This window comes from Neofelis nebulosa, chromosome 4 (assembly GCF_028018385.1).
Source record: "Neofelis nebulosa isolate mNeoNeb1 chromosome 4, mNeoNeb1.pri, whole genome shotgun sequence".
Taxonomy (NCBI): domain Eukaryota; kingdom Metazoa; phylum Chordata; class Mammalia; order Carnivora; family Felidae; genus Neofelis; species Neofelis nebulosa.
The window spans coordinates 143,078,104-143,093,959 of NC_080785.1; the positions used below are offsets into that span (position 1 = coordinate 143,078,104).

General features: G+C 35.0%; 1 long non-coding RNA gene across 1 annotated transcript in view; it reads right to left on the bottom strand.

The window, feature by feature from the left end:
- The window catches only part of LOC131509979 (uncharacterized), a 224,790-nt gene that overhangs the window by 62,168 nt on the left and 146,766 nt on the right, over window positions 1–15,856 (bottom strand). Inside the window, exons 6-7 of the long non-coding RNA XR_009260840.1 lie at window positions 2,492–2,592; window positions 1,252–1,381 (exon numbers count right to left, since the gene is read on the bottom strand). This is a non-coding gene — a long non-coding RNA (uncharacterized LOC131509979). The remainder of the gene's footprint in view (window positions 1–1,251; window positions 1,382–2,491; window positions 2,593–15,856) is intronic.

The following is a 15,856-nucleotide window of genomic DNA, read 5'->3' on the forward strand; positions in this document are numbered from 1 at the left end:
CACACTGTATGTTAGCCAATTTGACAATAAATTACATTAAAAAATAAAAATAAAAAAATAATGTTTAAATAAAAAAAAGTATAAGCTAAACATTGTCTAGTAAGAAGTAATGGTATATCTTCTGTCCCTTAATTCTCTTGTCCACTCTCCTGCCATTTTCACTGCTTCCCAGGCCTCCTCCCTTCTTCACACCCCATACTTAGGGAGGCAAGATTAAGATGTTATCATTAATCAATCCTCTGAACACAATCAGGCCAGGGCACACTAGCTCACTGTACAGGGAAATACATTACAGCTATTGGTTTCAATGAAAATAGAGTTAATGATCTTCTGTGTTGTCACTCAATACTTTCCTATTGTAGCTTTGCACAAGAACTCATTTTGGGGCCCTGAAGTATCATTTTATTATAGCTATCATTTAACAATCTAAGAATAATGTATTAGCTAAAAAGACAGAGATTCCAATTCTGTTCTAGAGCTTAAGTCTTCTATCAGGAGCCTATTTTAAGTAACAGAAAATGTACTAATATTGTCACTACCCTCTCACAACATAAAATATAAAGATCACAAATGTTGCATAGGGAATTCTGAATCCATTCTAAAGATGCTTTCCACCCTTCAAAATACAATATCTTATGTTTTTAAGTGTTTAAAGTGGTTGGGGAGTATTATCCTCTTCATTATGATCCATCATTTCAGAAGTAAATTCCTTAAATTTTAGCTACCTTAGAATTCATGATAAATTTAAATTTAACTAAAGTAGGGTTGATATCATAAGATCTAAGAAAAAAACATTATGAAGATCATAACAGTAGAATCTGTAACGTATTTAGGAAAAATGGTTTTCCTATAGAGTGTTGGCATTCATTTGGATGATACTAATTACAAAATACGTCTCATGCCCTTGAAACAAATAAATGGATTCTTATAAAACCATGGCACATTTGAATTGGAAGGGACCTAGAGTTATCTATTTCCTTCAATCATTCAGACTTGAATAGGTCACCTCCACCGTAATTCCAACTGATTGCCCAGACCTTCCCTGAACACCGACAGAAATAGGATGCATTCTCATCTTTGGCAGCTTATTCTCCTCGTTCTGGGACAACAGCCTATCTGGGTGTCCTTCCTTTGACCCTCATGTCACACCTCTGCCCTCTATAGCCATGCATAGTGAGTCTTCCCCAGTGGGACTCCCCAGAGTTCCCCTCTTTGACCCCTGCACACAAAATCTAGTTTTAAGTCTCTCACCATCATTGTTCCAGTACTCTGGGTCACTCCAATCTGTCACTGCCCCTCCTGTCATCTGGTGTCTGCAACCCAACCTGGTTTTCCAGTGAAGGTTTGACCTACTTGCAGCATTTGTTGAGCATTGGAATTTCTGTAAAAAGTAGATACAATTGCATTCACTAGATACACTCTATAAATCAGACTTGCCGTTAAGAATGGTCTCTACCCTCCATGAGCCCAAAATTTGAGGGTCTTTTTCTCTATAGTTCCTCTCTCAAGAGTCCAAATTATCTCTTTAAGTCATCCTGAGCTATAAAAGTCAAAACAAATCAAAATTAAGGTTGCCCAAGAATCACCCCTAGCAATACAGAAATGAGAAGCCAAACATGATCAGGTGTACTGCTTCCTCATTGTAAAAATTACTGAAAAACAAGCTGAAAAAAGAGACTCAAAACACAAGTTGAAAAAGTCTCCTAACTTGAAATTTTTCCTTTTACAAACTTTCCCATCTGGGGAAAGTAGATTGAATCACATTGAAAGTAGATTCATCCTTGTGATTGAAATGCAGAAAAGATTACTTTAATATTTTCTGCTTTCAAAACAAAGCCCTAAACTTACTAGCCAAATGTTCACTAGGCCAGGTTTTAAAGCTATTTATTTAATACTCTTGTTCTTAACACTCAGGACTTGCTAGGGGAAGCAATGTGTTTTCAAGGTAGAGTGGCAGAAGAGAGAGGAAAGGAGACCCATGACATGAAGCACAGGCCCAAGGAGACTGCATCCTGTTGGTTGACACAGTGGCAAGACCCAAGCTCATGATGGGAGCCAGGGACAGCCTTCTGGCAGGTGCCTTGGCTCCCAAGAGATCAGTTCACTAGCATCCAATGCTACATTTTGTAATGAAACAAAAGATAATTACCCCCTTAGAAGTTGGGTGTTTGGGTTTCACACCTTCTCATTTGGGCATTCTTTGCTTGGCCATCAACAAGAACTGATTGAAAAGAAATACTCACAGAGATTTCAATTACTGTTAATGTGGCCTAAGTGTTTTCACTGTCACAGTCTAGGGCTTCAACTTTTTAATAAGTTTCCCATAATTATTACAAGTTTTTGGTTTAATTCCAGCTGAGGATTTAATGGGACTCATTCTGACAAGATATAGGATATTGTCCCAATAGATGTTCATTTGGAAATGGGCCACTTGCAATTTCGAGTGTGCAGAGCTGTGCAAGATTAAAAGCACTGGCAGTATAATTTCCACCTTGTGTCCCAGGCTCTGTGGATTTGTAGCTCATCCAGGCTGTCCATCTGGGGAGCAAACAGCATGTACTCCTTGATGAGAAACTCTGGCCAACCAACCAGCTGTGAAAAAAATAGATTACTCTTGTCATTTTTTTCTCCTAGGTAATTTGCTGGGAGTAAAAATACAATTTCTTAGAAGGTATGCAGTTAAAAGCAAATCCTAGGGATGTGTCTGATTTATATTTAAAACTTCACTACACTTTTATTTGTTAAATTTAATTTTCAACAATACCCTGGCTGTGATAATATTTTCTAATTCACAGGAGATGGAAAGGTTGGTTTCTGGTATTTGTACACTAAGCAAACACAGGAAGGAGGATGTGGAAGAGAAAGAGCATAGGAGAAGGACTCAGCTGGCAGGCTGAGCTGAGCACAAAGAAATGCACTGTTGTTCTTCCTAAGGTAAAGAAGATATTATGGTGGAATTAAGTGACTTTTGGGAAAATAAATCTTCCTATTGACCACAAGTAGCTAAAATGGTAAATGCATCTTTTTAAGGCTCTGACATAGAACTTCACCCTTGTGAAAATTCAGAAGGTCATGCTAGATAGATAATCAGAGTAATTCTAGATCAATTGAGCTGAAGAGCTGAAAGAGGGAACAGTGTGAGTTGTAATATATAACACCTATAGGTAAAACATGGCCATGCTATGCATTTTCAGCCAACCAAAGGGAATGGAAGGATATATGCCAAGTAAAATTAAACTGTTTAGTTTGTAACCAGTGGAGAGTTAATGATAAAATTTGAAGTGAAAGAATTTGCAGTAATACTTCTGCACTGTGAGTTACAAAATATGTAGACATAAATGAGTGTTGCACAGTAACTGGCTGTCTAGCTTTTAAAAATCACAGCACTGTAATGAGAAATTGTTCTGACCCAGAAGTTATTCTTAAAAACTTAATTCCAAATAGGAGTTAGCATTTTTTTTAAATTTTTTTTCAACGTTTTTTATTTATTTTTGGGACAGAGAGAGACAGAACATGAACGGGGGAGGGGCAGAGAGAGAGGGAGACACAGAATCGGAAACAGGCTCCAGGCTCCGAGCCATCAGCCCAGAGCCTGACGCGGGGCTCGAACTCACGGACCACGAGATCGTGACCTGGCTGAAGTTGGACGCTTAACCGACTGCACCACCCAGGCGCCCCTGGAGTTAGCATTTTTAATTGATATGTTAATGTTACATATTATTTCATTTATTTTGACATTGGCTATAGTTCGTTATCCATTAGTATATACATGTATACACATGCACACACACACACACACACACACACACAACAAAGGACTATATATACAACTCATATGCTATGACTTTTATTGATTCTTATAATTCAATAAAAGGAAGCCAAACAAACCAATAAAAATAATAGGCAAAGATTTGATCAGAATTTCCACAAAAGAAGATACGTTAATAAATAAGAAGCACATGAGTTGGAGCTCAATATCATGAATTATCAGGGCATTGCAAATTAAAATAATGAGATATCACTCCACATTCATTAGAGTAAATAAAATTTAAAAGCCTGACACTATCAAGTGTTGATGAGGATATGGAGCAACAGGAACTCTACAGCATTGCTTATACAAAATGGTTTGATTTCTTTGGAAAATAGCACATATAGAGTGGAATATGCTCTTACTATGTGACCCAGCCATTCCAGTCCCAGATATTTATTCAAGAAAAATGAAAACATATGTCTATACAAAGACTTGTATATGCACATTTTTGACAGCTTTATTCATAATAGTCAAAAACTGGAAATAACTCAAATGTCCTTCACACACCGAATAGCTAATTAAACTAAGGTATACTCAAACAATAGAATATTATTCAGCAATAAAAAAGTAACTTCTAATACATACAACATGGGTGAATTCCAAGAACATTATGCTCAGCAAAAGAAGCCAGAGGGTACTATACGATTGCATTTGTATAAAGATCTGAAAAGACAAATCTAATCTTTAGTGACAGAAAAAAAAAAAAAAAAAGATTAGTGGTTGCCTGAAGTCAGAGATGGGATCTGGTTATTGACTAAGATGGGCACAAAGGAACTTTCTGGGTAATAAAAATTCCTTATATATTTATAATGGTGGTATTTATACAAATATATAAATGTTTTAAAACTCATCAGAGTACATTTCATTGTATGCAAATATATCTCTATAAATGTGTTAAATACATTTCTTTAATTGTCAATGGCTTCCTAATTTATTCCTTTTTAAATGATTATCAGTTGCCTTGGTGGCTCAGTCAGTTAGGCAGCCGACTCCGCTCAGGTCATCATCTCATAATTCATGGTTTCAAGCCCCACATCAGGCTCTGTGCTGACAGCTCAGAGCCGGGGGCCTGCTTGGGATTGTCTGTCTCCCTCTCTCTCTGTCCCTTCCCAAATTGGGCTCTCTCTCAAAAATAAATAAATAAACATTAAAAAAAATAATTTTCGGGGCGCCTGGGTGGCGCAGTGGGTTAAGCGTCCGACTTCAGACAGGTCACGATCTCGCGGTCCGGTCCGTGAGTTCGAGCCCCACGTCAGGCTCTGGGCTGATGGCTCGGAGCCTGGAGCCTGTTTCCGATTCTGTGTCTCCCTCTCTCTCTGCCCCTCCCCCGTTCATGCTCTGTCTCTCTCTGTCCCAAAAATAAAAATAAAAAACGTTGAAAAAAAAAATAAAAATAATTTTCAATAATTATCAAGCTTCTCTGAGCCTCACAGTCTTCCTTTCATCTCCTTCTCTACCAAACCCACCACATTAGCTATCCTGATGTGTAACTTGAACATGCCAGACACACTAAAATCTGACGGAATGCCATTTCTTCTTTCTAGAAAACTATACTCTCAGATCCCACTTGATTCACCTCCTCATCTTCTTCAATTCTGTTCTCAAGTGTCTTTTTCTCAGGGGGACCCACTCTGTCCACTCTATTTAAAATTATAACCTTCTTAATGTTGCCCATAATCTTACTGTGTTTTTTTTTTCTGCATAACTTCTATCACCTTCTAATATACTCAATATTTTTCTGATTTTTATTATATTTATTATCTTTAGGCTCCCAACTACAATGTAAATATCACAAGTTTGGGATTTTATCTGTTGTATTCATTGCTGAATATATTGATACATAGGAGGCACTTAACATATGTGTGCTGAATAAGTGAATAAATAAATGCATAAAAGAAATAACATCAACTACGTAGTCATAATACTAAATATGGCAAAACCAAATTCTCACATTAAAAAAGAGAGATGGTCATATCAGGGTATAAAACAAAACCCAACTACATTTACCCAAATAAAAGAAACCAAGCCTGAAAATCACTTTATAAGAGATTAATACAAGCAAACAAAAGGAAAAGCAGCAGCAATGTTAATATTAATAAAGACTAATCTAATATAGAGAGAATATCATGTAGTACAATTACATAATCTAATAGTTATAAATCTATAGGCATCAAAAAACACAGCATCTAAAATAAGAAACAAATATATTACAAATGAAGCAGAACTTGGTAAATTAAAATAGTAGTGAACCTTTTCAGAGTTGAACAAACCTGGTACACAAAAAAATAAATATGGACAGAGAGGAATTAAATGAAATAATTAAACTTAATGATATTTTTATGTCTCAATGGAATATTGTCATTTCATTAAAATATAAACCCCACAAAGCAAGGTATATATCTGTGCTGTTGACTGCTATGTCACCAGCATCTAGAAAAAAAGCTGGCTTGGAAATGAGCTTGATCAATATTTGTTGGATGAATACTTGCATTCACAAAATTTGACTCTGTACTTGATTAACAAAACCTTTAGCGAAATATTTTTAACAGATATTTTTAAAGTACAGCTCGTGCAGGGGCGCCTGGGTGGCTCGGTCGGTTAAGTGTCCGACTTCGGCTCAGGTCACGATCTCATGGTCCGTGAGTTCGAGCCCCGTGTCGGGCTCTGTGCTGACAGCTCAGAGCCTGGAGCCTGTTTCAGATTCTGTGTCTCCCTCTCTCTCTGCCCCTCCCCTGTTCATGCTCTCTCTCTGTCTCAAAAATAAATAAACGTTAAAAAAAAATTAAAACAAACAAACAAACAAAAAACCAAAATAAAGTACAGCTTGTGCAAACCACATAGGAGAAAACTGTAGACCAATATAATTCATGAGTAAGGATGAAATGATGAAAAAACATCTTAGCAATGTAATCCAACAATGCAGCAAAGAATAATAATACCACATGATCAACTAAAGTATATTATAGGAATTCAAGAGTGACTTAATATCAGGAAATCTAAAATTATAAATTCATCATATCATTAAATTAAAGAAGAAAAAGCACATGATAATATCAATGTTTGCTGAAAGGGCCTTAGATAAAACTAAGCAGCTATCTCTGACATAAAAGCTAAATAAAAATAGAATACACACCAATGACTCAAATATGATAAACTTTATTTACCAATGACTGAAAAATAATTTCCTAAATTATGAAACACTAAGCCCATTTTAAGTTGGGAGCTATACTGAGGTGACTTTTATCATCTTTAGTTTAATAGTAACTTGGCAGTTCAAAAAAATAAAATACAGCAAGAAGATAAAATAACAGGTATAAATATTGGGGAAAAAAGAGATAATATCCTTTTGTGTTTTGTTTTGTTTTGTTTTGTTTTGTTTTGTTTTTGAGAGAGAGAGACAGAGACAGAGAAAGAGAGAGAGAGACCATGAGTTTGGGAGGAGTAGAGAGAGAGAGGGGGAGAGAGAGAATCCAAAGCAGGCTTCCCACTGTCAGTGCAGAACCCAATGCACAGCTTGAACTCACAAACCATGAGACCATGACCTGAGACGAAATCAAGAGTTGGACGCTTAACCAACTGAGCCACACAGGCCCCCCCTTATTTGCTGATTATAGGATTCTGTGCCTTATAAACCAAAGTGACTCTAGTAAACTACCACTAAATTTAATGAAGTTATCAAAGAGCTGAATAATATAAATATACAGAAGTCAATATCTCTTTGAATAAATGCAAAGAAGTATGACATTCCTGAATGGGAAGATTGAAAACACCAAAAGAATCCAAAAATTAATATATAGATTTAATACAATTAAAACAGAACTGAGAGACTTTTAAGAATTAGATCCACTTACCTTAAAGTTTAGATCTAAGAGAGGGGGGAAAAAGCCCTGAAGGAACTAGGAAAAAGATGAAGAAGAAGAATAAAGGATTGCATGTCTTAACAAATATTAGAACTTTAATATTCTATTGTAATCAAAATAATATCATAATGGCACCAACGTATTCACTGGGTAGTCCGTGTAATAAACAGAAAATCCACAACCAGATTTCTCTAAATTTGAGGATTAAATATATACCAGAAATTTTATTTTAGTTCAGCTAAAAAAGGAGTGAACAGTTTTAAACAACATAGACCAAGTTGGTTATTCATCTGGAAGAAAACATAGGTGGACCTCTCTCTTGCAACTTAAACAAAAATAAATCTCAGATAAAGACTAAACCATAAAAAAAATAAAACATAATAAATCTAGAAGACTACATGTATAATCTAGAAGGTATAGAAGACCTTTATAATAAAGACAGAAAACCCAGAGATAACAAAAGAATAGATGAACCCACACAATAGATAATTGTTAAACATTTGTATGGAGAAAGATATAATAAACAAAGTCCACAAAAACATATATAGATTTGAGGATATATTTCCAATAGAAATGAGAGATGGTGGGGTAAAATCTACAATACACAAGTGTCTTTTTTGAATCAACAGGAAAATTAAATATCCCAATGGAAAAATGGTCAAGGAATATGGAAAGAGCAAATCCAAATGACTGCAAACATATAAAAAGATACTCAACCTCATTAAAAGTAAGGAAAAGAACAATAATCAATACAATATTTTCTACCTAGTGTAAAGGCAAAAATGAAAGAGTAATAATGCCCATTCCTTGCAGGGATGAGAGGAAAATGGACATATCTCTACACTGCTGATGAAAATATGAATTGGTATAGCCTTTTTGGAAACAGTCTGGCAGTACTTATTAAAACTAAATTACCTATAGCCTTTGTCCTAGCAATCCTGTACCTCAGAATCTCCCCTATAAAAGTGCTCATATGCAAAAATGTATTTTCAAGAATATTTATAACAGCACTATTCAAGGTAGCAAAATATTACAAAGTAAGTGGTGCCCTTCAATAAGATGAGGTTAACTGGTCAAGTCACATTAATGACTATTATGCCTCTATCAAAAAAAAAATGAATTAGAGCTAAACCAATAGACTTAGAAGAATATCCATGAGTATTATTAAATAATTTTTAAAGTTACACAAAGTATTGTATAATATCATAATCCCATTTTTGCCAAACAATGATCTAGTCATTTTGTCAAACAATGATATAGTCATGTTTGTTCATGACTATATGACCACTAAGGCTAATACAAGAGGATATATACCAGATTGTTAACATGGGTTTTCCAGATAGGAAAGTTTGGTGATGTGGGACAAGGGAATGGGAGAAAGGTAAGAAGGAAAAGGAAGCCAAGAAAAAAAGAAAATGCTACATTTTTAAAGCAAAGCATAAAATACTACATTTTGAAAGTATAAAACATGTGATCCCATTTGTGCATTTATGGTGGTAGTGGTGGTGGTGGTGGGCGTGTGTGTGTGTGTGTGTGTGTGTGTGTGTGTGTGTGTGTGGTGTATATGTTTGTGTCAAGAAGAGAGAAAAAGAGAGAATATGTAAGAGAGAAATAATTTGGTAGTCTCCAGTGGAAAATAGTTTTTTAAACTATCTTAAAGTTATTTTGTTCTTTTCTGCTTAGATGAATCTTTCAAAATGTTTAGAGAATGAAAATAGATACAAATTATTTAAGTACATATTTTATCTTTCAGAAGCTTAAATTTGTACTTCTGAAAAGAGGAAATACTTGTTTCTAGAAATGTCCTTATGACTGAAATGGTACAAACTTTATAAAGACTGATAAAAATTACAGAACAATGTACATAGAACTGAAATAGCTTAAGTTTAATCTCTTTACTTTTAGGCTATCCTTATTAGATTCTTAGAGACAGAATTGTGAAAACAGGAGGTATTGCATTTCAGAAAGAAATAAGTTCAAGTTGGCTGTTGCATAAAAAAACTGCAAAACCAAGGATTTAAAATAGGCAAGAAAAATAAATTTGTCACAATTCAAAGAATCATGAAATAAGGTTCAATTTCATCTTAAAGACCATAAAGGATTTCCACAGAGTAGAAGAAACTATTCATTCTCATACACTACATTAGTTTCCTGTGGCTGCTGCAACAAATAACCAAAACTTGGTGGTTTACCACAACAGAAATTTATTCTCTCACAGTTCTAGAGACCAGATGTACCAAATCAGCATCACTGAGCCAAAATCAACATGTTGGTGGGCATGTAGTTCCTGTGTAGGCTCTAGAGAGAACCCATTTCTTTCCTCTTCCAGCTTCTGGTGGTTGCCAGTATTCCTTGGTTTGTGACCACATCACTCCAATCTCCGCTTCTGTGGTCATACTGTCTTGTCCTCTTCTGTCTGTAATTTTCCACTGCCTCTCTCTTATAAAGACACTTGTGACTGCTTTTAGGATCCACCTGGAGAATCCAGGAAAATCTCTCCATCTTAGGTTTTTTATTTAGTCACATCTGCAAAGACTTTTTCCAAATAAAGTAACATTACAGGTTCCAAAGATTAAGACTTGATACTTGAGGGGACTATTATTCAGCCTACTACAAATACTACAGTAGAATAAATTATTACAATTTTATGTAAGAATAAATTATTACAAATCTTTATTTGTTAAAATGCATTTAAATCCTTAAAAATGTATATATCTTTGATGCAAAATACCATTACTAGAAATGTATTCTAATAAAACAATTCAATTAATAGTTATAAAGTATATAATCATGTGAACATGGATGTTTGCCTAAAAGAATTATTTATAACAATGAAAAATGGAGACAGCCTAAGCACCTAACAATACGTGATTGGGTTATAAATTATGTATCCATACAATAAAAAACAAAACAACCATAAAATAATAATATAAATGTGTATTTACAGGCATGGAAAGACATATGGTATTTTAAGTAAGAAAATCAGGTTACCAAACAGTGTGATCCCATTGAATATTTGTTTATTTATGTCCTTCTGTGTCTGTATGTATTTATATATATGTATTTACATGTGTATATACATAATTCTGAAGCATATACAAAGAATGGAAGTATGTACCTCAAAATATTAACAGTGATTATCTACAGGTGAAAAGATTAAAGTTTGATCTTCTAAAGTGAATATGTATTGCCATAATAATTCTTTTGAAGTCAAGTAAAAAGACTGTGGTTCTGGGAATGAAGACTAAGAGACTATGCAACAATACCCCTGCACACACAAACAAAATAACACCAGGATATACTACAAAGAGTGACAACCTTTACAGCATGGAGAATGAGCAGAAAAGAGTACAAACACCCTATCTGCACAGCCTTTAGCCTGGAGCTAAGTGTAGTTGACACCAGCAGGCAAGGGGGCAAGTTAAGAGGGTGCAATTAGGAACACTGCAGTATTTCTGGCTTGAGAACCAGAAAAATAAAGCTGGGGAAACCATCACTGCAGAAGGTAGTGGGTTGATCCTGGAAGGGAAAGACCTAGAGAAAGAATTGTCAAATTCCTCACCTACATTTCTAACTGATCCTTGAACCACACAACCATGGAACAGGCTCAAAACAGCTCAGCTAGTGACAAAATATCTGAACTGAGGTCTACATTACCACTGCAAGAAATAGGATTTGCAAGGCCAGTCAACATAATTGCCTACTAAAACAAAAGAAGCAATATTCATGAGAGTAAATAACAGAATACAGAACCTCCACAGCTTAACAAATAACATCTAGGACACAATTCAAAATTACCAACCATGTGAAGAATGAAGAAAATGGAACACTGTCTCAAAAGAAAAGAAAATCAACCAATTCTTCCTCCAAGCTGAACCAGATTTTGGAACTAGTAGATGAGGATTTTTAAATGGTTACTATAATCAGTCTAAATGAAGTGAAATAAAATGTGATCACAAAGAATGATGGTGTTCCTGTCTTTAGTGGTTGGTATGTGAGGTCAGCCAGGACAGTTCTTACATACAGTCTGCCCTGTACCACTAGCCTGAACTCATGTAATCACTCAACCCCACATCTGTTCACCCTTGAATTCATGCCTCAAATGTCTTTGAAATTCAAAAGACTTTTCTTTATTCTGGTAAACTTCTAACTCATTAACATATCTCAAATATCATTTCTAAAGTATTCATCAAGCATCAATTGTGTGCAAGGGTTGGTGCTAAGGCTATAGAGCTAGAAAGATGACTAAGATGCTGTCTCATAGCCTTTGTGAAATGAAGTAGGAAATAAATGAACAAGTACAGCTCTTCTTTGCTTGTTACCAAGTAAGGATAAAGCTAAGTACACACAAATTATAAAAATTATGTACTACAGATGAGACACCATAATGCTTAATACACAGAATTTTCAACTGGAGGGTGAAGAAAGGTATGCTTTTTTTTTTTTAACCCCAACACATCCTACTGGAAGGTCTGATATGCCTACTCCACTCCCAATATCCTACCAAGAGATGAGAAATACTGCCATAGTGGTTTACTGCCTTTGCTGAAAGATTTTCATATCCCTCATGTTTGTTACAGCTAAAATATGGTGAAACTTCAGCTATAAGTAATTATGTTCTAGTTAAACACATATGTATTAATGGTATATTGGAGTTGCATGGGAATAATATAGGAAAAACTCTGATGTGTTAACTGTGCATTCCATAATTTTGAATTTTTATTCCTTTGATTCAAATTCCATCATTACATCTTCAACAGAGTACGAACACCAATGACTGACCCACCAACACATATAAAAGTCTTAAGAAAGTCTTCAGAAAAATATTCATGGATTAACTATTCCCAGAGTTATCCACAAGTATGTTATCCAAAAATACCTCCTTCACTTCACCCTAGTCCCAGATGAGAAAAGGTTAGTTAGTGGACCCATGTAGGTGAAAATCAAACTTTTACTATCCACCGGGTGGTGACCATCCCAATAATAAGGGTTACTGCTCTTGTCTAGCTGCAGACTCAACCTCTTGCACTTGACCTACAAAACCAAAATAACAGAAAACTGAAACAGAAGCAAAAGTGTTAAAGAGACTGGTTGATCATTAATAGGTTCAAATATTTGCAGTTAATTGAGTTGTGCATACATGACATAAGGTCATTAGTTGATTGGGTTAATTTAGTCCAAGAGCTGGCCAAATCCAAAAAGAAAAAGAGAAACAAAAAAAAGAGTGATGCCAGCTATTTTACTGAATTGTACTCAGATAGGTGTCAGTGCTTTAGCTGTGGTTGTGGAATATGGAATAGGAATGGAGGCTACTATGAAAATGGTAACTTCATGTATTAAATCAATATGCACATGTACATAGCAAAGCATCCCATAGAAATTGGACATTTTTTTAGTTTAAGCTGATTTTTAAATGTTGAATCCATAAATATATATGACCGCTTACATTTTAAAACTTCTGCCTTTAAATGTTAAAATCTGGTATTTGTAACAAGATGATGTTAGGAAGCTTCCTATTAAATTGCTTTGACTATTTTAGTTTGTATAGGACAAGATATTTTTCTTTCTCTTTTCTAATTATAAATGTAGCATATTATTCTCACATAGATAACTTTAACATTACAGAAGTGTAAAAAGGCAGAAAGAAATCTTTGATAATCCTACCACCCAAAGAAAACCACATTGTTCATTTAGATATATTTTCTTCTAATCTTTTTCTTTACATTTTACACACAGGTAAGATTATGATGGGCCATTTATACATTATCTCTCTGACTTGATACTACCATTTTCTTTGTGTTTACTTATTTAAAAGGCAATCCCTTCATATTTGTAGATGTTATTAATTAAAAATCATGATAGTGTATGCTTGGAAAAATTCTTGGAAGAACTATGAATAATGTTGTTAAGAAAGGACTAGAAGTCTACTGTGCCAATTCCATGCTTGAGAAATCTGAGATCAGGCATGCATTTCTCTCTATATGTAACTATGACCAAAATTTTATCTCCAAAGAAGTCTCTGAAAAAAGTATTCATGTGTGTCCTATTACTTTCTTGTACGATCTACCTATAATGATTCATTAGCAATAAACTTTCAGAATAAAGGATTTTTGTTGTTGTGATGTTATTTTTAGTTTTTAAAAGAGCTAGTTAGGAGGGACAGTGCACATACATGTTTTCCTATGAAAATCGAAAATCCCAACAGTAACGATTCGGGGGGCCTAAATGACACCTAGAGGATGACTATGTAACCCCCATTAACCTCAGCCCAGGAAAGCAGAAAAGAAAGTTGAGCATGAGCTAGTTGAACCCCAGATGTCAAGGTTGGGAACATTCCAGAGCGTTACATCTGGAAGCATCTACTGCCAAACCTGTTTCATCTGTAACAAAGATGATAAATTCCTCCCTCAGAGGAGAGAAAACCAGAACAGGTAAAACAGTGTTGCTGTGTCAGGTTTTTGGCATACTGGTACCATTCTCTGTGAGCCTTCAAGAAAGGACTCAAAAGAACCTAGGAAGTTAAGAATTGAAACTAAAATGCTAATAAAATTCAAAAGAAAGCACAAATTACAAGGATGTATGAATTAAGTTCATTGGAAAGAACACTGTTGTTTTCTTTTTCTCCCCCCCCCCCCACCCCCTGCCCAAGCAATAAATAAAATACAACAGTGCACCCTTCTGGTCAAAATGCAAAACTAACATTCAGATAAAAGTCTAATCACCAGTCTCTTCTACTTCCTTGGGGATAATCTCAGAGTTTCTGGTTTCCTCATCTGGTGAGGGGGTTCATCACAATGACCTCATTTGTAGACTTTTTTTTCAAATGATAAAAGCAAGAGATTTTCAAACACGGAACTTATTTCCATAAGGGAGTTTTATCACTTTGAATGAGGTGAACACTGTGGCAAAGAAAACCGTGAGGACCTCTGATGCTATATTTACTTAATATTTATATGGTACTTCATTCCTTTGACCTTGACTTTCTGGGAGTTTTCCCTAAATATGTTAAATATTTACAAATATTTGTTGAATAAATTAATCAAGCAAATTTCTGAAACTCTAGCCCTCAGGAAAATCTAAAAACCAATTGTAATTCATCCTATGTGCAAAGCTCTGGAAGTTTCAATAAAGGGAAGCCCAAAGTATTGTGCAATGGAAAAGCAAGTATGAAAATGCCTAGCAAGCCCTTCTTGCTACAAATTTGTAGAAATGCGTTAACATCAGCATAGAATTTATGAGCAACAAAATCTGATCTATGTAAAAGCAGTTGCTATCCCTATTATTAAGTGGAGGCTATCATAAATTACTAGTAGAGAACTCTGCACATTTGCTTTGATGGAGCAATTTGTATAAAAGGTAGTTCATAAACAGCTTTGCATAAGAAAGGCTGTTTCCAGCCCACCTGTCCACTTCTGTAAGCTGTCGGTAGAGAAGGGCACCAAGGAAAATAGTTGAACATCTTCTAAGAAACAAAAATGTTTCAGAAACGCTTAGTCCCATTTTTTTGGAAATAATTATAAGTATATTGTCACCTATTTTCAAAAAGTTTACAGCAATCAGGACATAGGTTCCTGAAAAGTAACTGATAATGCAAAATTCTATTTCTCCTTCACCCAATTGAAATATACAGCACAGAAAGCCTTCCTTCCTTTTAGAATGCTCATATTAAAGCTTTGAATATTCAGATATTCACATATTCCTCACATATTAGCCTTTTTTGGTTTTATATTTGAAAGTATAAAAAGACAAAACAACATTATAAAACGTCAACAATATTTACAAAACATCATTATCACAGCGTAACCATGTTTTGCATCTCTGTAAAAGTATCTTATCTTACTACCCTTGGTCACCTTGCAGCAATCTATCTCTATGAGATGTTTTCTGCCTTGACCACAATCTCTTAGAATTAATGAGGCTAAGAATTAATGTTTCAGTAAATGGAAACTCTTTCTTTGGCACTAGGTTGACATTATGCCATACTTTTAAATGCCACCAGCTGTATCCCACTATATAGTACATTACATAGTCTGCTCAAGTCAGTGATTCATCTGACAGACAACACCCTAAAAGCATAACAGTATGACTCAGTGTTAGCAAAAACAAATTTTATACATTGATCAAAGTTTGGGGACATTCCTGTAGTGGCCTGCTATATACTACTTCCCAGGCATACCAGGTTAAG